General features: G+C 36.8%; 1 pseudogene; it reads left to right on the top strand.

Moving 5' to 3' along the window:
• Nucleotides 1–21,222, top strand: part of LOC143675618 (peroxidasin homolog) — a 42,894-nt pseudogene extending 21,672 nt beyond the window's left edge.
• The last annotated feature ends 2,820 nt before the right edge of the window (nt 21,223–24,042 follow it).

Genomic DNA, 24,042 nt, shown 5'->3' with positions numbered 1-24,042 from the left:
AGTGTTTTAAAAATTGTAAACAGATATCTTAATATGAAATGATTTCCTGTCAGGTACAGGGTTGGTCAGGTTTGGTTCTCTTGCAACCACTGAATATAGTGCTAGCTCTTAAGCAAGGAAGATATGTTCCTTTATGCCTGTCCTCCACCACCCAGCATGCTTGCCTCACCTCTTACTCTTATACCAGCACACTCATTACTTTCTCTCTGCACATCACCCTGTGCATTTTTATTGCTCCTCTGCCTGAAAGGCTCACCTGTCCTTTCATTGGCTGGCTCTGAATCATCAAAGTCTCTGCTCAGGAGCCACATTACTCTGCTTCCATCACCCCCTGTGCATTCCTTACCACAGTGTTTATCTGATAGAAGTTACCTTCTGTGTCCAGCCCTTTCCCACCCCTATTACCTGGAAAATCCTTTGGAGCATGATCTGTGTCTTATTTGTTTTTGTAACTCTGGCATCAAGCTGTGTCTCAGCGATGAAGAAATGTATAAGGAAAGTTTTTTCTGCTGAGTTGATTTTGGTTGAATTGGATTAAATGTCCTTCTCTTTCTAATTGTGGATAGAGCTGAGGACAATCCCTAATACATTTTTCTGTGAAATCCTAACAAGTGGTACCCCTCCCCCAAAAAACCCACAACAAAATAAAAACCATTCCCCCTGCTTCTGCTATTATTTCTATTTTTATTGTTATCGTTATTATTATTATTATTCTTTTTTGTGCCAGGATGGGGTACAGGTAACAGAAAGTGGAAAATTTCACATTAGCCCAGAGGACTTCTTGACTATCAATGATGTTGGCACAGCGGATGCAGGCCATTATGAATGTGTGGCCCAGAGCACTATTGGATATACCTCAGTTAGTATGCTCCTGAGTGTAAATGGTAAGAGCAACACATGTTCACAGCAGTATTTCTTAGCACTTGCATAACATGCTTTACCTGATGGGTATGAAAGGCAGCTGGGGAAAAAAAATAAAAAAGCATGTAGAAGCCTATAACATAATTGCATGCTTATTAGTTTAGGATTTTTAGAGTGACTTAGCAGACAACAGACACATCCTTAATTTACAAGTAAGGAAACTGAGGGCCCAGATTGGCATGGTAGCTTGCCCAGTATTATACAGCTTCGTGCTATGGTCCAGTTCCCACTTGTAAGCACTTGTTTTACTATAGTGAGATTCTACAAACCAATGTGGTCTATTTACTTGGCAAAACTTCCCTTGCTCAGTGATTTCCTAGTCTAGTTTAGTGGTCACTTAATTCCTGCAATGTTTAAATGTATAATTCATAGTCAACACTTGGCAAAAGTTACACAGTTGGTTTTTTAAAAGATTCTATGAGCCTCTTTTCTGGGTTTGGCCACACATACTTCTGGGATGTTTTACGTTCTGAGTGTCCTTCAATATAAACATCTAGATAATTCGTCAGCCCTTCTATTTCCCTAAATACAACCATTACTCTTAGAACTGTGTTTATTCTACCCCTGTGGTCTGTTCCCTCTTACCTCTATCCCCATGGCACTGTCTTACCTTTGGCTGTTATTAAGTTTTGTTCAGATTATTGCATAGGCCTCACACCATTTTAGTTTACCTGCCTCCAGAGTCATCTTTCTAAAATAATGAATCTCATTATATGTTGGTAGCTCTTCTTCAAGATTTCTGTTGCTACCAGGGTAAAATCCAAATTCTTTAGCTTTGCATATAAAGTCTTTACAATTTGACTCCTACCTGCACTTCCTCTTTTGCATATTCCATCACTCCAGCCCTCTCTGTACACTTAGTTTAAGTCACATGCTTAATCAGCATGTGTGCCCAGTGTGACATTTTGCCTTCATTCATGCTCTTTTCTATACTGGAAAGTCTGACTTCACCAGGTAAGTCCCTTCAGGCTCAGATATCCCCCTTTTATAGAAATATCCTTAGTTCCTCAGGTAGGCAACCAGGTTATCTTCTGAACTTCTGCAGCATTTCACTTGTATCTTTGTATTTGCTTTTGTTACTATTTTGTAATGGGTCTGTTTTTTCCACTGGACTTGTTAGACCTCAAGGAAAGGAGCAATGTCTTATTAAGCTGTATGTCAAACATCCCACAGAGTATTCACAATGTGTTAGAACTGTAATACACTTAAGTGGATAATTGGAATCCTGCTTATTCTGGGAAAAATGTAAATAGCCTTATTTTCCCATTAAAATAATATGTATAAAATGTAAGCAATGTGTCCTTGTTCTAGTTTGCTAGCTGCTGGAATGCAACACACCAGAGATGGATTGGCTTTTAATAAAAGGGGATTTATTTCGTTAGTTCTTCAGAGGAAAGGCAGCTGACTTTCAACTGAGGTTCTTTCTTACGTGGGAAGGCACAGGATGATCTCTGCTGGCCTTCTCTCCAGGCCTCTGGGTTCCAACAACTTTCCCCGGGGTGATTCCTTTCTGCATCTCCAAAGGCCTGGGCTGAGAAGTGAGTGCTAAGATGACATATGCTGAGCTGCTTGGGCTGTGCTAACTTGAGCTCTCTTATTTAAGCACCAGCCAATTAAGTCAAACGTCATTCATTACAGCAGGCACTCCTCCTAGCCGACTGCAGATGTAATCAGCAACAGATGAAGTTCATGTAATATTGGCTCATGTCCACAGCAACAGAACTAGTTACCGTCACCTGGCCAAGTTGACAACTGAATCTAACTACCACAGTTCTATAACTAGATAAAAAAAACAAGTGTTTACCCTCAATAAATATTTATTTATTTATTAGTTTTGCGTGGGCAGGCACCAGGAATTGAACCCGGGTCTCTGGCATGACAGGCAAGAAATCTGCCTGCTGAGCCATCATAGCCCACCCCAAATATTTATTTTTGACTTGGAAAATAGGTCTTTTGAACATGAATTAGCTCTATGTAAAATTTTATATACAAAATTTTAAAATCATCTATCCAAACAGAAAAAGGCATTATTTTGGTTAGTTTCCTTTCCAGGTTTTCCCTTGTATACATGGATAAGCAATTTTGGATTATTTATCTCTGATTATTGCTTGTAGAAAAACAAATTCATTTTAAACTGTTACTAATAATGAAATAATGGAATCAATAATGGAAGCACAAAATGATGTAAAATTAACTGCCTTGATGTCATCTACTTGGCACAAAAATGTTAGACTCCAAAAATGAGACAATTGGGTCCTTGTATGTGATACACAAAAAAAATAAGGTCTTGTCTAGGTAAAATTCCTTTTCAGTTTTATGACTTATAAATATTTAAATATTTCATGCATCCAAAGTGGCTGATAAAGTCACCTAATATACATATATATATATACACCTTATGTTAGCGGCAAAGAAAATTGGATTAGGTTTGTCCATTGATAGTGAGATTTATTGATAAATGTACTGCATTTTGTAAAAGATAACGAACAAGTGTTCTCTGGTTAACTCAGTTAATTACAAATAATTGTCTAGTGCTTATTCGTTTATTTGTTCATTCAACAAATATCTAAAAATGTTAGTGTAAGTCCCTGTTCTATGTGCTAGGAATATTACAAGGAGCAAGACAGATGAAGCTGTCCCCATGGAGCTTATATGCCAGTAGAGGGAGACAAACAATAAATGAATAGTTACTTTCAAATGGAGATCAGTCTATAAAAAAATAGCAGGGCAAGGGCTTAGGGAGAGATGGAGAGTGTCTCTTTTAGTTAGGGTGGGCACGAAGACTTCCTTGAGCAAGTACATTATGAGTAGATAGCCATGTGGAATTGGGGGTGGGGGAGCAGACCAGTCAAGGGAATACAGCATGTGTGTGAAGACCTGAGATCAAAACGAGCTGGACCACCAGGGTGGGAGAACATGGTGAGTAAGAGGAGCAGTTGTAGGAAATAGAATTGGAGATTTAGGAGCCAATCCTGTGGGATCTTGTTGCCCAAGCAAGTTTGGCTTTTATTGTAAATGTAATGAGAAGACCTTGAAAGGTCTGAGCAGGGGAGTTCTATAAGTACATTTATATTTTTAAAAGATTACTTTGGTGTGGGTGGAAAGGTTGCAAGTATTAAGTGGAGGAAGAAGGTGACATTGAGATGTTAGTTCAGGTGACAAAAGGTAGTGACATGAATCAGTACTGACAGCAGTAGAGGCAGTGATGATTGCCTGATTCTGCACATACTACTAAGCAGATCTGACAGGATTGGCTGATCAATGGACTTTCAGAGGGTGGAAAAGTACAATCAAAGATGACTCCTGTTTTTTTCCTTAAGCTAATTGGGTGCCATTTATTGAGAGAGAGAAGATTAGGGGAGAATGCAATTTGGAGGAAGGTGAAAATCAATAGTTGTGTAAACATTGATAAATTTGAAATGCCTGGAGTAAGCAGTTAGATATCTGAGTGTGGAGCTGAAGAGAGAGATCAGGGCTGGTGATACAAATTTAAGGATATGAAAACCATGGGATTAGACGAATCACCTAGGGAGTGTCTGTAGATAGACAAAATAACTGATTGCTGTGCCCTGGGCTTGTTCAGCAATTAAGAGAGCTAGCAGAGAAGGAGGAACCAGCCAAAAGACACCAAAAAAAAGAGAGGGAGAATCAATGATGAAAATGCATCACAAAACAAATTATGATTAATCTAATTCTGTGTTCTTGTTAGTCAAAAGAAGAAAGATAGAGAAACAGAGAAAGATAAAGGAAGAGCAAGAGAGAGACCAACTCTGAATCTTAGTGAGGCAGGAGGAAAGTCAGAAGGAACTGTATTCCAGGAGCAATTCAATATGATCATTTTCATTTTCAACTGTGTGAAATGCTATATACAGTTCCAGGATGTTGAAGGGAAAAAATTGCATTGGGCTTAAGATGCATATTGTTGGTAAGTTGGCAAGAGTCAAGGTAAAAGACAGACTAGAACAGAGTTATTTCATTTAGTAAATTCTAAAGGATAAAAGACAGATTGGAACAGGGTTATTTCATTTAGTAAACTCTTACTTTAGTGCTTAGTATGTTCTAAGTGCTTTACACTTAGTGAAAAGTGAAAAAGAAATGAGATGAAAATAGAAATGGGACAGTATATTCAGGGAACTAAAATTGTGTGTGTGTCTGTGCATGTAAATTGGGAGGTTCCATGACTTAATCATATTCTGATAGCATTGGTACAAATTAGTCTGTGAGGGGTTGGGGTAACAAAGAGCCAAGACATGAGTGGGTTGGGACCTAGTGCATACCTGGAATGTTTGGCCTATGACAGGAAGAAAGCTGGAAAGAGACACAGGTAAGTAGATCTTTAATATTTAGTTGGAAAAAGGTGTTGTATAACTGATAACCATCCAAAGGCATAGGGAGTAGAGGTGGAAGGTGGTCGTGGTGCAAGAGGTTTGGGGAGAAACAAGGATTGTCTGGGAAGGAGCTCACAATGGTCTTATTGGAAAGTGTGAAAATGAACTTACTAGAAAAATGCAATAGGTTATTTGGGAAGTGCTTGGAAATACTCCCCTTGTTATTTGCAGTCAACAAATGCAAGAAACAGGTTGAGTATTTTTCTCCAGTGGCTTTCTCTGCTACACAGCACCAAGTGCTCTAGAAGATAAAGAAGAAGCATAAGACCAGGTGGAGAAGAATTTGTGTAATATCAAGGTTGAGGAGCAAACTGACCACTGAGCATCAGAAAAGGCTGTAGGGAAGAAGAAACCTCAGCGGTGCTCTGAAGTTTCATAGTTTGGATAAACAGAAGGAGAAAGAGAACTTACTACCAACTGCATCTTTGCATACATTGATTGCCTCAGGTAATTTTTAGAATACAGGGCAAATAGCAACCTCCTTATTTTATCAATGCAGAGGGTGAGGCATAAAGAGATTAAATACCTTGCTCAAAGTCACTCAGTTAGTGAATGCTGTAGCCTGCATTTCAATACAAACTTGTCTCATGCTGAAACCTTTTCTTATACCCAGGGAATTGAAGGTAAGGTTCAGCAAAGTGGGTGAGGAATGTGTAACAAGAGGGGAGGATCTTTATGGTTATTTGGGAGATAATAGTATTTTACTTATTCAGACTTCTTGCTCAAAGAAAGTGAGGAGACCTGGGATCAAATGGTACAAAGATTGTGTAGGAACGATTCACTTGAAACACACAAGGATGTTGGTTCTGGGAGGTTCCCCATGCATTGATTATGAAAAAAATAAAAGGCAGAAACAAGTGTTTGAAAAAAGAGATATGTTAAATAAATAATATCACCTCTTTAAGGCAAATTATGTGGAACTATATAAATGGTGATGTAAAAGGTATTGATAATTTTAAATGATCAGAAAAAAAGCAGATTGTTACACATCATGTATAATATCCCATTTTTAAAATTAGGTGGGTATTTTTATCTGATATGTATCTATAGAGGAAATCATGTAAAGTATTGACAACATTTTCCTTGAGAGGCATTGGCTGAACAGGATGGCTTTGCTGGTTATTGTTCATGGATTTTCTAATTTATTTACTATTATTGCTTTCAAGGAACATGGCCATATTTGTATACCTGCTCCACCACTTTCTCACTGATGACCCTGGACAGGTTTTTTAATCCCTCTGAGTCTTGGCTTTCTCATCTGTAGAAGAACAGGGATGGTAACAGTAAAACCGTATTACTGGACTCTTCTGAGGATTAATCTATGTAAAGCCAGCATATTGAAGATAATTAATAACTATTAGCCACTGTTATTACTTTTGCTGCTTCCATTACTACTCCTGCTGCTTCTTTCATAAGTAGACAGCAAAACAATTTTCATTTTTCTGGGGGGGGGAAGAAAGGTGAATTTATCCCTTCTTTATTGCACTGTTCAATATGGGAGCCACTAGCCACATGTGGCTATTTAAATGCAAATGTAAATTAATTAAAATTACGATTTTAAACTCAGCCCTCAGCCACACTAGCTGCATTTTAAGTGCTCAGTAGCCACTCGTGCTAGTGGCTACCCTCTTGGACAGTACAAAATGGACTGTTATCATCATCACATAAAGTTTATTAGGTAGCACTGGTCCAAAAGATATACAAATGGACCCTGCGCCCTTGGGTAAGTCATTTACTTTTTATAAGGCTTAGTTTCCTCATTTGTAAAATGTATGTCCAAGTAGTTATTACTTCATGTAGCTATTTTGTGGACTAATGACAGATGGTCTACAATAAATATTGACTATTTTTATTATCACCATTGCTAAATTTATTGCTACTACAGTTTTATAAACAAAGCAAATTTAAAAAGCAATCAAGTCGTTTCTATTTTGAGCACCCAACTTCACACCACTACAATGTATTATTCAGGACAGAGAATGAGGTTATGCTTCAGTAATACATAAAACCCTAAAAATCTCAGTGGTTTAATGTTTCAGAGGCTTATTTCTCATGCCAAATTGCCTACTCCAGCTCCCCCACCCCCCTCCCCAGGCAATGGTGACCACCGCCCCGTTAGGCCTCAGGGTCCCTGCAGCAAGGGGAGATAGTGCTGAGGACTCTGGCGCCAGGAAGGAAACACTTTGACTTAGAAGTAAACCATCAAGTCGTGACCCATTGGTCAGAACTATTCACATGACCCAGGCTGACTGCAAGCGGGAGTTAGGAAATGCGGGTGCACATAAGGAACATCAGTCTCCCCTCCATCCCCAATATTGTTTTGCTCTGATGTATGCATAGTAATTTCAAGAGGAAGTCAGAAGGGAGACTGCTGTCATGATCTCTGATATAGGGGCAGGAAACCTGGCCTGGGGTGATTATGGTGGGATTGGGAGGAAAGGTCAGCTAGAAAATTTCCTGGAGGAAGGCTGGACCCGTTTGGTGGCTGATGGATGGAGAGGGACAATGGTAACTCCAGTACCGTGAGCCTCAGTCACCGAGGCTGTAGAGAATGAGATTTTCTTTTTTTACCACATATTTCTTCCAGCTTCAGAGCTTGGTAGCAGAAAGCATTTGGTGGTATCAGAGCAGTTTGTAGGAAACAGGAGCAGAACGAGTGTACTTTCTTCTTGACCAGCCCCTGATAGTTCCTGGGTCACATTTTCAAATTACAAGCTATTTAGGTAGCTACAGTTTATGAGTTGGGGTGGGGGTGGGAGGATAAGAGAATACGAAATCCACATAAAATTAAAACATCACCACTGTTTACTCTCTGTTCACCAGTCTTGCCATCGGCTTGGCCTCAATACCTCCCATTACTGCTGTCATGCTTTGTTATAAAAACGTCAGCATTTTATGTTGTAACTAACTTTTCCCTTGTCCTTTTATTGGCTATCACATGATTTCCAAAATTAAAAAGCGTTATAATTTCTGTACCATTTAAAAATATCTTCTAGTAGAATTTGTGATAGAATAACTTAAGTTTTGGTATGAAAAGTAGAAATAACATTTGGAGAAAAGTATGCCTTAAGTCTAAATAATGCAGTGTCTAGACATTATTTTTTATGAGTAACTTGTATAATATATTTTTTCTGGTAATTTGGGATTTCATGTTTTCCTAGTTCTGTTGTCAGTCGAAATGAGGATCCATTTGTAGCCACATCAATTGTTGAAACAATTGCAGCTGTTGACAGAGCAATAAATTCAACACATACACATTTGTTTGAGAGGTATTGTGGAAATTTAAACAGGATTCTCACCCTCAAAGCACTGAGCTTCTTAGGGATTTTAAAAAATGTGTGCAATTCTAACATTCAGATTTGAATATCTCCTGTCTGATGAAGGAACTTTTAATTTAAACATCTGTATACCTGATTATTTTCTGGGGGAGAAGATAACAGAAATACATGCATTTTCCAAACCAAAGCTGAAATTCTTGAAATTTCAGTACGTTTGGCTGCCCTGTTATGTATTGATGTGGCAAAAACAAAATACAGAATTAGTGTATTTGTGTCATGTTGGTGTTTCCAAAGTGTTTTTCAGTATCTTAATTGAAATAGAATATCTGTGCTTTTCTCTATTGATTTAATTATTTGCTTTTAGTTATCTTTTGGTTTTTGTTTGTTTTGTTCTTTTTGTTTTGTTTTGTTGCCTTCCATTTCAGATAAGTAAGGTATAGTATATCATGTCAATAAAAAGTAGCTATAGAAATATTAAATGGCAATGCTTTTTTGGAATTTAGCAATTTTTATCTACTGTAATTTCTTTAATTTGATTTTTAGTTTTTTCTTTTTCTCCTCCTAAACTCCTGTCAGCCGTCCTCACACTCCAAATGATTTGCTGGCCTTGTTATGGTATCTAAGAGATCCTTACACTGTTGAACAAGAAAGAGCAGGAGAAATATTTGAAAGGACATTGCAACTTATTCAGGAGCATGTACAGCATGCCTTAATTGTCTACTTAAATGGAACAAGTTAGTACTTAATTTTTGTCCTTCCTTCTTCCCTTACCTAGGTATTAGATGTTAAATACACCCCAACAAAGTCTCATTCAACACTGTCCCTAATGAAAAGTTCTAGCACATTCTGTTCTACAATGTTAATGCATTATAACATAGTTTTAAAAATATGGACCCTGTCAAACTATGAAAGTCCTGTTCTTCTTGCTTTGGGTCTAATAAAAATTTTTTTAGTCAGATGAAATTTACTCAAATTCTAGCAAACCTACACAATATGTTCACCTGGGTGGGCTGTGTGTTGGCTTTTACAGCAAGACTTATGACAGTGACAGCCCAGTCCCTAAATTATAAGTGAGACTTAATGAAAGTCCTTACAGGGTAATACTTAAGCAATGATGCTATAGTCATATGATGACATGTCTTGCAACTATTAAAAATAATGTTTATTAGTAGTCCAGTATTTGTAAAAAGGGTTGATAAAACTATCTCTGAGGTTGTTGCAAGAATTGCATGAGGTGATTTATAATATTCAGTTCAGTTTTTGCCATACAGCCATTGCCTGGTAAATAAGAGTTGCCATTATGTGTTAATATCATTAGTTATAGAACACTTAATGAAATTCTAGATGAGCCTGATTTTTACTGCATAAACTATCATTTTTCAATACTTTCTGTGCAACAACTATTTATTTTAAATTCTATACACACACACATACTGCTAGAAATTATGGCAGCAAGAGCTACTCCTATAAGTGAGAGAACTAGATGATTTAAAATTTTATGTTTAATGATTTTTCAGTACTCTCCATGTTGTCTTCAATGAAGATATCTTTTATGTTCAGGAAAAACAAGTTATTTAAAAACACAGTATTATTATTATTTTTACATATTTTTATTTAAGAAAACAATATACTTACAATCACCAACAGTGCATATCTTGGTTGGCTTAGCCATATGCACATTTAAATAAAATATCCATATAATCATTGTCAAGCCTGTGTTTGCAAAGTAGGTTTCATAAAACAATTTAAAATTAAGGTAGCAAGGAAAAAATCTACATACTCAGATACCAAAGTTCTTCAATTCTAAGTATTAAAAACTAACTTAGATACCATTTGATGAGCTGTCAAAACTGAATGCTCTCAAAATATCAAGTAGAAAGTTCTTTTAAATATCTGCATTGCTATAGTAGTGATCTATGTTACTAAATATTTTCCTTATTTCAGGAAAATACGAAGATACAAATATTTTTACAATTAACATATGAAAATCCTAACCACCTAAAATGTATTTCTTAGTTAGCTTATCCATAGCACATTTAGCTTATCCATAAGAATATTTAAAAAGAAGTCTAAGGGCGGGCCGCGGTGGCTCAGCGGGCAAGAGTGCTTGCCTGCCATGCCGGAGGACCTCGGTTCGATTCCCGGCCCCAGCCCATGTAAAAAACAAACAAACAAACAAAATATAATAAAACAAGAAAATGTTTAAAGATGTTTCCCTTTCTTCCTCCCTTCCATCCTTCCTTCCTTCTCTCTGTCTTTCCTTCCCTTCCTCCCTCTTTCTTTAAAAAAAAAAAAAAAAAAAAAAAAAAAGAAGTCTAAGTAGTAATTATAAAGCCTGTTTGTACAATATGTTTCATAAACCAATTTAAGATTAAAGAAAGGAAGAACAAAATCTACAAATACATTTTATCAGAGTTACTTGAATTCTAAAAATTAAACAGTATATTAAATACCATTTGATTAAATATCAAAATTGTGTGCCTTCTCAAAATATCATAAAAAGTTATTGCAGATATCAACTCTGCTATAGTAGGGAGCTATGTTGGTAAATATTTTCAAATTTTTGAAATTTGAAAATTGTAATAAAAGGTAAAAATATTCTATTTTTAACCTTTTTTAGTTGTAAAATATAACATATATATAAAGAAAAGAAGGAATAAAAGCAATAATTTTCAAAGCATACTTCAACAAGCTGTGAACAGAACAGTTAACAGTTCCCAGAATTTGTCATGGGCTACCTTAAATATGGATATGTGAGATGAAAGAAATGTAGAAATGGGATGATTTCTTATCACAGGATTATGGTAATTGCTCTGAGCCATTTATCAATGTTGTTACATTTTAAGGCCTAGTTTCTGTGCTTAAACATATAGTTTAAGCAAGTTCACTGGCAAGTTCAGTGCTGTGTCCAGACCACAATTCCTGGTCTCTCAGATCTGTCAAGGGCTTTGTAACCTGGCCCTCCCTTGATCACTTAGGTGGGGAATTGTCAGGGTCTGGAACCTCTGAACAGTTACCACTTTTATTGATAGACAAATCTCTAGTCTTACCCCATAGTCACACTCATGGAGAGAAATGTCAGAGCTCATTCTTTCTTTTAACCAATGTTTGTTAGACACAGGACTTCATGCTGAGCGTATGTGAATGAATTGGGCATATTTTATGTGATATCTCTCTGTTCCCTTCATAAGTCCCTGCTTTGACACTGTTGCATAGCTTAATTCTTTTCTGATGTAGAGGACTAAGTAGGAATTGCTAAATATTACTTCTTGCTCCTGCCTACTTTTCTCCATTTTGTTAATAGTTCAGATCTTTAAACATTTGCTGTGGTGGCCTCAGGTAGCTGATGCCTTGAACCTATTTCTCCTGCTGCTGCTAGGAGCAAATCTAGAATCCATAACCAATTTGAACCTATGATTGAAAATTGCTTTTGTTAGGGATTGCATGCTAATTTCATGCAATTACATGCTACTTGTTGAAAAATTTGGAAGCTTAGAAAAGAAAAAGAAAAAAGGAAACCAGTCCAAATCCCCAACAACTTGTGATAATTTTTTTGCATTTGCTTTTTCTCTAAGCAGGAGTCAACTATACATGTACATACTAATTAATCCATTTATTCCACATTTAGGTGTCGAGCATATATTCTGTGCCCATAACTGTTCCAGATCTGGGGTTATAGCAATGGCCAAAACACATAGAAATCACTGCCCTCAAAAAGCTAAAATTCTAGTGGGTGACTGACAATAAGCAGGTAATTCAGTACATATAATTAGCACATGGTGGGTGACATTGATTAAAGTATACAGGGCTGGTCATATGTGGAGTGAGTGCTGAATGGGATGGGGGCTACCATTTTATATAGTTTTGTCACCAAATAACTCACTGAAAAGATGACATTTGAGCAGAGACTTGACAGAAACAAGGGAGCAAACCATGCAGCTCTCTGAGAGAAGAAAGTTTGGGGAAGATGGAAGAGTAATTGCAGAAGTTCTGAGATGGGATCACGTATGGCATATTTGAGGAACAGTCAAGCCAGGTGAGTGAGGCTGGGACAGAATGAGGAAAGGGTGGGATTGTAGGAGATGAGGACGGAGGAGTTTCAGGCTGTCCCACCAGTAAGGGCCTAGTAGGCTATTTTAAGAATTTTATTTTATTTTACATGAGATTAGAAGCTTTGAGAGGGTTTTGTGTGGAGAAGTGACATGCTTTGACTGATGTTTTAAAACTTCAGGTTGTTGTGTGATGTGACCATAAAGGCATAACAGCAGATGCAAGGAAACTAGGTAGGTGTCTATTGTAATCCAGGTGAGAGATGATGGAGGCCAGGGCCAGGTATATATGGTAAGAAGCGGTTGGATTCTAGATGTATTTTGAAGGTAGAAGTGACAATATTTACTCATGGCCAGGATGTAGGGAACAAGAGAGAGGAGTCAAGGATACCTTAGGATTTTTGCCTTAGCAGTTGAAAGAAAGAATGGAGTCTCCACTTAATGAAAGGGGGAAGATTGAGAGAGGGTTAAGTTTAGGAGTATCTGTACACACATGCACATATACTTATTCTATAAATTGGGCATAATAATTTACTATTTAGGAATACAATATTAAAATTTTCATAAGCAATAATTTATGGTATTCTTCATTTTATAAACAGTTATTTGTCCCATTCCTTTAGTTTTGGATATCTTCCCTCACCTTTCAGTATTTTAACCATTGTTAGTTCCTACATTTTGAGATTTTTTTTTTATTTCTAAAGCACAATACATTAAGAGTAATAAAATTGGCCTGAAATGGCAAGTGCAGTTTTCTAAATTCCTGATGAAAAGTTTACTTTCAAGAAGTTATTTATGCACAGTGGATAGCCAGCCCTACCTAATTTTGCAAGTCAGTTTGGTTTGTAACACATTATCTGTGTTACTTTATCTGATTCCATAAAGCCTAAAAAATGATAATTAATTTGATGAAAGAATATTTTTGTTCGAGTATTCATGTTTGTATACGTTGGTGGATACCCTATTCTATACCCTGAGCTCTGTGTGGTCCCATCTACAAAAGCACAAAGCAGAGGCCAGGTCTGGAAAGCAAGTGCAAAAGATTTGTACTACTGCCTGCTCCCTGGCTGCTAATATCCAGCATGTGTGCTATTAAACCTATGGCTAAAAGCCTTGGAAAAAATTATAGTGCTTAAAGAAAACTACTGAGATTTGTTACTGAGTCCACAGACTGAAAATTTGGGAGGAAGAATTTTCCTCTTGGCTCTTTTCTTTCTTGGCTCTTTTGATGTTCAAGATTGAGAATTTTCTGTGACTTCCTAAAAGTTTAACTCTGAAAATAAAGCCAGACACTTTAGCTTCACTGGTTTAGTCTTTGGGAAGTGTGTATTGCTAAAGCCTTTCAAGTTCAATTGAGTCCCAAATATCTGGATGGCCAAGAGAAACTGAGTATACATGCAGTTGCAAAGCTTATTTTCTTAAGCAACAGACTGGTGATTATATTTCTAATTGCTTCTCCCCCAGCCTGTGAAAAATTTTCACCCCCTGTTCTTTCTTGCATACTTGCATGAGTATTTCGACTGCCCCCCACACACATACAAAAGGGGTTGTTTCTTGTTTCTCTTCATTAAAAATGTGTGAAGAGTTGGTCTTGATAGCTAGACCTCATCTCTGAGATATATTAGAGGGCAGGTAAGTCAGAACTCAGGAGAGGGTGTCTTTGTATGAAGCTGTTAGAGGAAGCCTTGTAGAGAAGGTGCTTTGAAGAATAAGAAGGACTTGGATATGTCCATTTGGAGGAATGGAACTGGCGAGACAAAGAAGTATGAGAATGTATATGGATCCAGGGAATATTCTGTTAGACTGGAGGAGATATTTTAAAGGAGAATAGGAGATTGAATTAGCAATGCCTGTTTGGAGTAATTCACCACTTCAGAATTTCTTCTATAGCTGTGGACAAAGACTGAAGGTTTTTGAACAAGAAGGTGACCTCATCAGAACAGTGCATATAGATCGGTTGGAGAACAAGTTAGTATTATGGGATTAGTTAGAAGGCTGTTTGGAATTTAAGGCAAGGAGATGTGAAAATCTGACCTGAGGTTATAGCAATAGGACTGGAGAGGAGGGCCCAGTTTTGGGGAGGAATATTTAGAGCCATAATACACAGGGGTTGGCAATTGATGGGATATTGAAAGCAAAGAAGAATGAAATGTCAAAGATAATTGAGATTTTTTATTATATAAATCTGGAACAATGGTCTTGCTATATGATGTGAATGCCCTGCACTACTTGGAGCAGGATTTGAGAAGAGGCTGTTTGTGTTTGGTTATATTAAGTTTTATTTTCAAGTGCAATGGAATTGTTAGAGAGAAAGTGAAACCGAGTAAACTTGGATTCATGAAAGTGGTTAGGATTTGAGTGATGAAGAATGGAATTAAGAGTTGACAGTAGAAATCATGAGACTGTTTGAATTGCTAAAGGAGACAAGGTTGAAGAATAAGCGCGGTAGAGAGAAGACCTTTGTTTGTAGCTGGGAGAAGGAAAAGTAGCAGAGTAAGACAAGGAAATTCTGGAAACAGCAAGGAAGAGTGTAGTCAATAGCATGACAAGCTACAGAGAAAAAGATGGGGACAATTGAGAAGGAACTATGAGGTGACCAAAATTTTATACTTGTGTTCCAATGGAAAAACGTTTTGTCTTACTTTTGTTTTATGTTTTTAGGTTACCACTACAATGACCTCTTGTCCCCCCAGTACCTGAATCTGATTGCTAACCTCTCTGGCTGCACTGCCCACTGACATGTGAATAACTGCTCAGATATGTGCTTCCACCAGAAGTACAGGACACATGATGGGACATGCAATAATCTCCAGCATCCTATGTGGGGGCCTCTCTAATTGCCTTTGAATTCTTATTAAAATTTGTATATGAAAATGGATTCAACACTCCTTGAGGTATTAATCTAAACCAACTCTACAATGCATATGTGCTCCCCATGCCCCGCTTGGTGTTTACATCTCTTATAGGGACTAAAACCATCACCCCCGATGAGCAGTTCACCCACATGACCATGCAGTGGGGCCAGTTCCTAGACCATGACTTGGACTCCACAGTGGTGGCCCTGAGTCAGGCCCACTTCTCAAATGGACAGCACTGTGGCTCTGTGTGCAGCAAAGATCCTCTTTGTTTCTCAGTCATGATCCCTCCCAATGACCCCAGAGTGAGAAATGGGGCCTGCTGTATGTTCTTTCTGCAATCCAGTCCTGTGTGTGGCAGTGGCATGACTTCCCTGCTTATGAACTCTGTCTACCCTCTGGAACAGATCAACCAGCTCACTGCTTATATTGAGGCATCCAATGTTTATGGGATCACGGATCATGAGGCACGAGAAATCCAGGACCTGGCCAGCCACCAGGGGCTTTTGAGACAGGGCATTGTGCAGAGTTCTGGAAAGCCACTGCTTCCTTTTGCAACAGGGCCACTGACTGAATGTATGAGAGATGAAAATGAAAGTACAATTCCTTGTTTTTTAGTGGGGGATCATCGAGCTAATGAGCAGCTGGGCCTGACAAGCATGCACGCACTCTGGTTTAGAGAGTATAATCCCATTGTCACAGAGTTACTCAAACTGAATCCCCACTGGGATGGAGACACCATCTATTATGAGACAAGGAAGATCATTGGTGCAGAGATTTAGCACATCACCTATCACCACTGGCAGCCTAAGATCCTTGGAGAGGTGGGCATGAAGATGCTGGGGGAATATAAAGGGTACAACCTCGGCATTAATGCTGAAATCTTTAATGCCTTTGCAATGGCAGCTTTTAGGTTTGGCCACACCCTCATCAATCCAATCCTTTATTGACTGAATGAGAAGTTTGAGCCCATCCCTAAAGGCCACATACCTCTGCACAAAGCCTTATTCTCTCCATTCTAAATTGTGAATGAGGGAGGCATCGACCCACTTCTCAGAGGACTGTTTGGGGTGGTGGGGAAGATGTATGTGCCCTCCCAGCTGCTGAACACATTGTTCACAGAGAGGCTCTTCTCCATGGCACACACGGTGGCCCTGGATCTGGCTGCCATCAACATCCAGAGAGGCCAGGACCATGGAATTCCTCCCTGTCATGACTACAGGGTTTACTGCAACCTTTCATCAGCTTATACTTTTGAAGATCTGAAAAACGAAATTAAGAATCCTGAAATCCGGGAAAAATTGAAAAGGTGAGCTCTAAAGAAACCATAATTTTAAATCTTCATATGCAAACATCAGGTGGGGGAGAAAAACCCAAATGGTGGGGAGTTTTGTTGTTGTTATCATTGTTTGTCTCTATATTTAAGTTTTTGTTTGTGTTCATAAAGAGGTTAGATAAGAGAAGTCTAGGAAGGTCAAAGAAATGGAGCCCCAGATGGAGAATCTCGAATACACACCTGGCAAATAAGGTGGACTTGGTTACCCTGCTGTGTTGCAAGGACAGAGGAATACAACCATGAGTACAGGATGGATCAAGTTGCATCAGTATGCATCCAGCTGTGATCATGAGATAAGCTTCACTGAGCTAAGTTATGAGTTAAGAGAGAAAAGTAATGCTTATCTGGGAAAGGAGTCTGAATGGGAAGGAAAATAACCATTTGATGGAAAACTGCCTGAACAGAAATTGTGTCTGTGTTTGGGCTTTGGAGAAGAGGTTTCTCACCTTCTGTCTGGAAGAGGGAGAGCTTGAATTTGGTGTTGACAGAGTAGAGTCCTGAAATAAGCCAACTCCTATGGCTTGTAACCTCTCCATGTATGCATGGTATAACCCTACAGTTCAGGCCAGTCTAGCTGTATCGTCCATGTTTAATCATAGACAGCAAGCCTGTGCAGTCTCCTGAGCAGCAGCAATCCATGCTGGGAGTAAATTGCATTGGGCTACAATTATAGGTCTAATCCAAAAGAAACGTCAGAGGACCATTCATTCCCAAGAAGATGAAACCACCCCTGGGTAAATAGATCTGAAGGGAAGTTTCTGGATCCTTTTGTGTTGCCCCTGTATTTTACAGGTCAAGCAAAGACCGCTGCACTATGCAGTTGATTATTAAGTATGAGAGCTGGGATTAAGGTTGTGGTTTCCTGGTTTACAATCTCTTTCCAGTAAACCTCTAAAATAATCTAATTACAAATTATATTTTTCGAGGTCTCCAATAGCTCTCTTATTTTTAAAGCCTCTTCCTGTCTGTCCTTTGCTCATTAAATTTTGTTGTTCATGCTATGCACACCAAGTTCTTTGAATGCAGACTTATGGAAATAAAAAATAATTCCTCATGAGAGTTTTTACTATAATGATCCTTCATAGCCCATGCACTTAAGTCTACCCATGTTGTAATTTAAATATGTTAATTCTTATATGAGATATTTGTTTAAAAATTTCCTGCTTAAAACTCAGTATGTTTTCTGAACCCTCTCAAATTTTTTAGCACTGACGTTAGAGCAGTATCTAATTAAGATCTGACCTATGCTTTCTAGAGAAAAGTGATTTTCTACTCATAATTTATTGCAAGTTATGAAGAACTGAACATTCTGTCCTAATAAGTTTAATATGTTCCAATATTCATTTCAATAATAGTATTAAATTACTGGATAATGTAAATGTACACATACTCCAATGGTAGCACATATTTTTCAACTTTTTTGGTCACAATTTTACCTAATTATGATTTATGTGAACTGTCTTTATATTTTATATGTTTAAATATACTCCTTTGTTCTTGTGCAGACTGAAATGGATTACTTTTTCCAGTCATTTCTCTCATCTGCCAAAGTTAGTTGGAAAAAGTTCAAAGGAGTTAGCAGTCCAGCTTAAGTCTCTAGCAGATTTATGAACCTATGCTCAGTCATTTGCTATAGACCCCTGGTAAAGAATTCAAATATTATTTATCATATATTAAGTCATTAATTTATTTTTCTTATGTCACCCCATTATTTGCTAAGTGGAATGGTCAGCTGGGGAAATAAGACATGCATACATGAAAAGTTAAATAATGATATGAGTTCATAAATCAAGGGGCCATCATTGGCTATGAGGATTTCTAAAGGAAGTTGGATGTTTTTCTTGCAGACTTTAAGGAAGCATATAGTTAACCATCTGTTTTCCTTGGACCCAATTAAAATGTAACTTTTTAATTTCAAAGTTAGCAAGGCAAGTGGGAAGTGAATAGGATTTAACTTGAGTTTAGAGTGCTAACTCTGCCTCTTATTAGCTGTGTGAACCTGTGGGAGCTACATAACCTCCCAGGGTCTCCATTTCCCCCTTTGTGAAAGTAGCACAATGAACTAGGGTGAAGGTTTTAAAACTGCTTTTAATCCCCATCATGCCTAAATGAGATGATCATTCCAGTCCTGTAGTGATGGAGTGCTTCTGCTAGAGGTGCAGGGAGCAGGAACGGAGGAGGCCCTCTCCACTCCAAGATTGGGAGGGCTGCTTTGTTTGGAAAACTGTCCATGTGCAGTTCTGAAGTACCCAACCTTCTCTGGATCAGATCGAGTCTCTGGATCAGATGACTTCCAGGAGTCTTTCTAACTATATTTGCATCATAATAGATATTTTATGATCTCTCAGAAATTTGATATTAATATCTTTGAACTTAGAGGAAAATGAGCTCAATGTATCCTTCTTTTAAAATAATAGCAAAGACCATGTTAGTTTTAAACAAAATTGTATTTATTTTACTTGTAAGATGAATGGCCACTGAGGACATAAAAGCTACACACATCTTCTTAGCTCAGTAGCAAGCTTTTCTACCTTGATTATAGGTGTTAGCCCAGTAGCACTGATTTAAGCTGTCTGAAAAAGAACAGTCTGAATTTTAGAATAAATATATTTTAAATCTTGAGTTTTAGTAGTGAGTAAAACTAAACCACCTCTTGCCTCTTGGAGTTCATAGGATATTATAAAAGATTAGATAAGAGTGATTTGTAATAAAATTGTCAAGTCTTTGCTTGTAAGGATGTATTTCTAAGGAATTGGCAGAATTTGATAAAACTGTTTGCTTTTAAGCATTTCAAACTTATCATGGCCTGTCATACCCTATCTGCTTAGTAAATATTTTCTTTAGATCAAATACAAGTTCAATATATAAAATTGCAATTTTATTCCTTTAAAAATATAGACATGTAGCTTTATGTAATTTTTGTGCTCATATATTTATGGAAAAAAGGTTGGAAGGATATACACTATGATGTGAAGGGTCATTCCCTCTGAATAGTGGGAAAAAGTGTGTGTTTAATTTTCTTTCTTATATTGTCCAGCTTTTCAAAACTTCTTATAATAAAGTATATCCACTAAAGTATGATGGATAAATACTTTCTTTAAAGAAATAAAGATAATTTTTCCTTCATTAGGTAAAAATTTGATTAATAAAAAAGTGTGGTAGGAAAAAAAATACTCTTTTTCACATTTGCTTTGATTTTGACCAGATATAACTCGGTCAAGTAAATTTAAAAAGTTGTGTTTTTTGTTTTTTGGTAGGTTATATGGCTCACCATTAAACATAGATTTATTTCTTGCCATCATGGTGGAGGATTTGGTTCCTGGTAACAGACTTGGACCCACGCTGATCTGCCTGCTGAGCACACAATTCAAACACTTGCGAGGTGGGCACAGGTAAAGATGAACAAAATGGAGAAGAGATTCTGTCCTTGAACTACCATTTTGGGAAGTCAGGGAAGAGGAATAATTTGGTGGTGGGCCCACATCCATGCTAACTATTAAAAAATTGCCCTAACACTTTAATATTGTTTATGAACAGTTCTGCACATTGTTGTGTGCTTTCCTGTCACCACAGCATTGGAACATAGCCATACTAGGATACTTCATGTGTTCATAATACTCATATTAAGTATTTGTACTAATAATATTTTTGATCATGGAAACCTGTTGGAAAATCCATGCAGTTAATCCATTGCAAGAGTTTAGAGGAATTTGAACTATTAGCAGTATTTTAAAAATATCAGTATTAGTTTATCATTACTGGTTTAGTTCAACATGTTGAAAAGACAGTCCTGTCTTAGTGGCAATATCTATCTCTGGGTCATTCATTAAATGACTTATTTGCCATGCCTGTTTTTTGAAAAGCAGACCATTCTCCTTAGTTCCAATAACTGAACTTGCTTTCAATAGTTGTTTGTACTCCAAAGTCTTGGGTTTTGGTTTGTTCTCTTTTTGTCCCCTTTGAGTTAGGATAGTGAGCCATGTTTGAATCCATTTTTAATTGATTCTCTAATTGAAACCAGTGATTTCTCTGTTGTTAGTGAAACTTGGTAGAGGACTATTTTAATTCAGCTCTGACCTTTGAGACTCCTTGTAATTATCTGATTCTGTTTTCATTTTGGGGAAATACAGGTTATGGTTTGAAAACCCTGGGGTGCTTTCCCCAACTCAGTTAACCCAAATCAAGCAAGCATCCCTGACCAGGATACTGTGCGACAATTCTTACAACATCACACATGTACAAAAGAATGTGTTTAAAGTCGTGGAGTTCCCACATGGATATGGTAGCTGTGATGAGATTCCCAAAGTTGATCTAAGGATGTGGCAGGATTGCTGTGAAGGTTTGTATTTTAAAGTATTCATTGGTTATCACTTCTGATTTATTTTTCTTTTTTCATTGCCAACTTTGGTGAATTCTTAATGGGTCCTAAAGTGCTTGCAGAAATCATCATAATAGTGAAAATGGGAAACAAAATATTTAGTTATAGAGGATTTGTTAAATTATTCCCATATTGAGGAATGTTGTGGAGCCAGAAAAAAAAAATGTATGCTTTTGAGAACTTTTAATGACATGGGATAATGTTCATGGGCACCAAAATATTAACTAAAAGAAGTAGGAAGCAAAACATTAATAAGGTGCATTCCTAATTTTTCTTTAAAAATGAATATATGTCTAAATATGAGTACTTGTATATTAGCCCATATATCTGTACCTACAGATAGTGCCAAAGAATTAAAATGAAACCTGCCAAAGAATTCTATCAAACATCAATTTTTCTTTTTAAAAATTTATGTTGGGTTTTCTAAATTTCTATAATGATCTATGTAATCAGAGAAAAATACTATAAAATGTCTTCTAAAGAAGCGAAATGTGCCATGCAGATATAAGGTGGTCTCATTGTGAGTTTGGAAGGCCTTTTGAAAGTAGTCAGAGAAGTTCACCCATCCAAGCATCCCATGTATGTTTCCTTGCTTTGCCCCAATCCACATTGCTCATTAGTTGTCAGCTGCTTGTTCCACCAGCAGGCAGTTTTATGTGGCTCCTGTAGTCATATTCTCAGTTCCTAGTTAACATTCTTAAATCCTGTTTGTGGTCAATCTAGATTTCCATTTTCTAATTTGAATGTTTTTTTGGCTTTATTCAAACTATGATTAGCGATCCATAGTCTATAAAACTGGAAGGGGCTTTTAAAACACATCTTCTTTAACCCTGTTATTTTGTGGGTAAAGAAAATGCGGCCCAGGAAGATGAAGTGACTCATCCAGGCCACCCAGCTGGCTAGCGGGGAAGACAGTGCTAGAACCATGGTTCTAACCCAACATGCCTTGGACTTTGTGTTGCATTGAAGGATCCATAGTTTAAGAACAAATAGAGTTCAAAAAATAATGCAGGATTGTCTTCTCTTCTACTCCTTTTTTTTCCTGAAGCAATAGTTCTCATCAGGTTTTTATTTTAATGCTAAGTATCAAAATCCGGTTTGACATATTGGCACTATGTTTTAACAGCTTCTTCTACTCATGTGTGCATGTATGTATGTATTTATGAAAAACAGAATTTGTAATATGGTAGAAGAATTCAATCAAAAATTAAAATTGCATATGGTTGTTAACAGTTTTTTAAATCATTTACATCTCTTGGAAAACTTGATCTGGTTTTTGGTTTATTCTCACTGGTTTATTCAGTTCAAGATACTTTTTTAAACAGATGGCAGAGAATTCAATTCTTGTGTTTTGCAGAAAATTGTTCTCTGTGAAAATCATTGGGAAAAGCCAATTCTTGCTATTCTCAGATGCAAAAACTTCATTTTCTGATAACTTTACCAGGTTACCTTGAGCTGCTTAAGAAATAGTAGTGCCAGATTTTCTGTTCTTTTGTTCATAAAATCCAAACACTTTTTAAAGACTTAATCTTTAAAGCCAGTCTTTGTGTTTCATTATCATTTTACAAGCCTTTTCCTTACTGTCATTTGGACTGTTTGAGAAATTTATCTACTTGAAACTTCTGACATAGTTTCTTCTAGACACTTTTCCTTTTAAAATAGCAGGCATGACCCTAAGCTGACAAAGCTTTAAGAATGCTTTCTAAGCTTTATCTGTTTTTATTTTAGCCCAAATGACATATCTAAAATATGGCAGAAAAAGAAAAAATATAAATTAAGGTTTCACAGGACCAAATGTTGATTGCTATATACTTTTCAATTCAGCTTTAAAAAAAGCACACTTTCTTGAGCTGTACCTCTTGACCATTTCACTTTTTTTTAAATCAAAGCATGAAACTTGTGCACATAAACACTAAATTAACACTAAGAGGCAACTCCTGGGGAGATATAGTTCCTTTTTTGTTGGACCAACGTTTTGAAACTTCTTAGGAGGATTAATGGGTAACAGGGAAGAATACACACACATCTAATCTTGAAATAATTGCAATAATTATTGAAATACAACAAAGAAACTCTTTATTTACATCAGTTATTAACATTTTACATATATCACTTGCCATTCTCTCTCTATATATGTCTGCACATATATATAAAAAAAAATATATATATATATGTTTATATTGCATATGGTTTTTCTAAGACATTTGAGAAAGTTGCATCATGCTATTTTAGTCCTATTAGTTCTAAGTAATTTCCTTCATTGTATATGATGAAAATTGGAAATATAGCATAGATAAAATATTGTTATCTAATTTACAGACCTTATTCAAGTTTTACCCATTGTTCCAAAATATTCTTCTTTCATATCATTTTATATGCTAATCCAGGATTCCATCCAGGATCATGAATTACATTTCATTTGCATGTATCTTTAGTCTCCTTGAATCTGGAACCTTTTTCCAGTCTTGTTTTATCCTTATTGTTTTTATAGAATTTCCTTCAATTCTTGTTTCTCTCTCTCTCTCTCTCTTTTTTAATCACGATTAGTTTCAGGTTATGTATTTTGAGCAGAATACTATGTAAATCATGTTGCATTCTCTTTTCAGCACGTATCAAAGGAAGTACATGGTGTCAGTTTGTCCTATTGTTGATATTGATTTACATTACTTGGTTAAAATAGGATGTATGTTTCTGAGCAAAAATGGGGGATGGGGGAAATGGGATATGAAAAATGTTATCAGTATTAGAAAGATGAGCATTTTCCTCTTTTAAAATGAATTCTTATTTCAACCCTAAAGTACATCTGGACTAGATTATTTTAAAATCACACTGAAACT

This window comes from Tamandua tetradactyla, chromosome 3 (assembly GCF_023851605.1).
Source record: "Tamandua tetradactyla isolate mTamTet1 chromosome 3, mTamTet1.pri, whole genome shotgun sequence".
NCBI lineage: Eukaryota > Metazoa > Chordata > Mammalia > Pilosa > Myrmecophagidae > Tamandua > Tamandua tetradactyla.
This window is presented reverse-complemented; position numbering and strand designations above follow the sequence as displayed.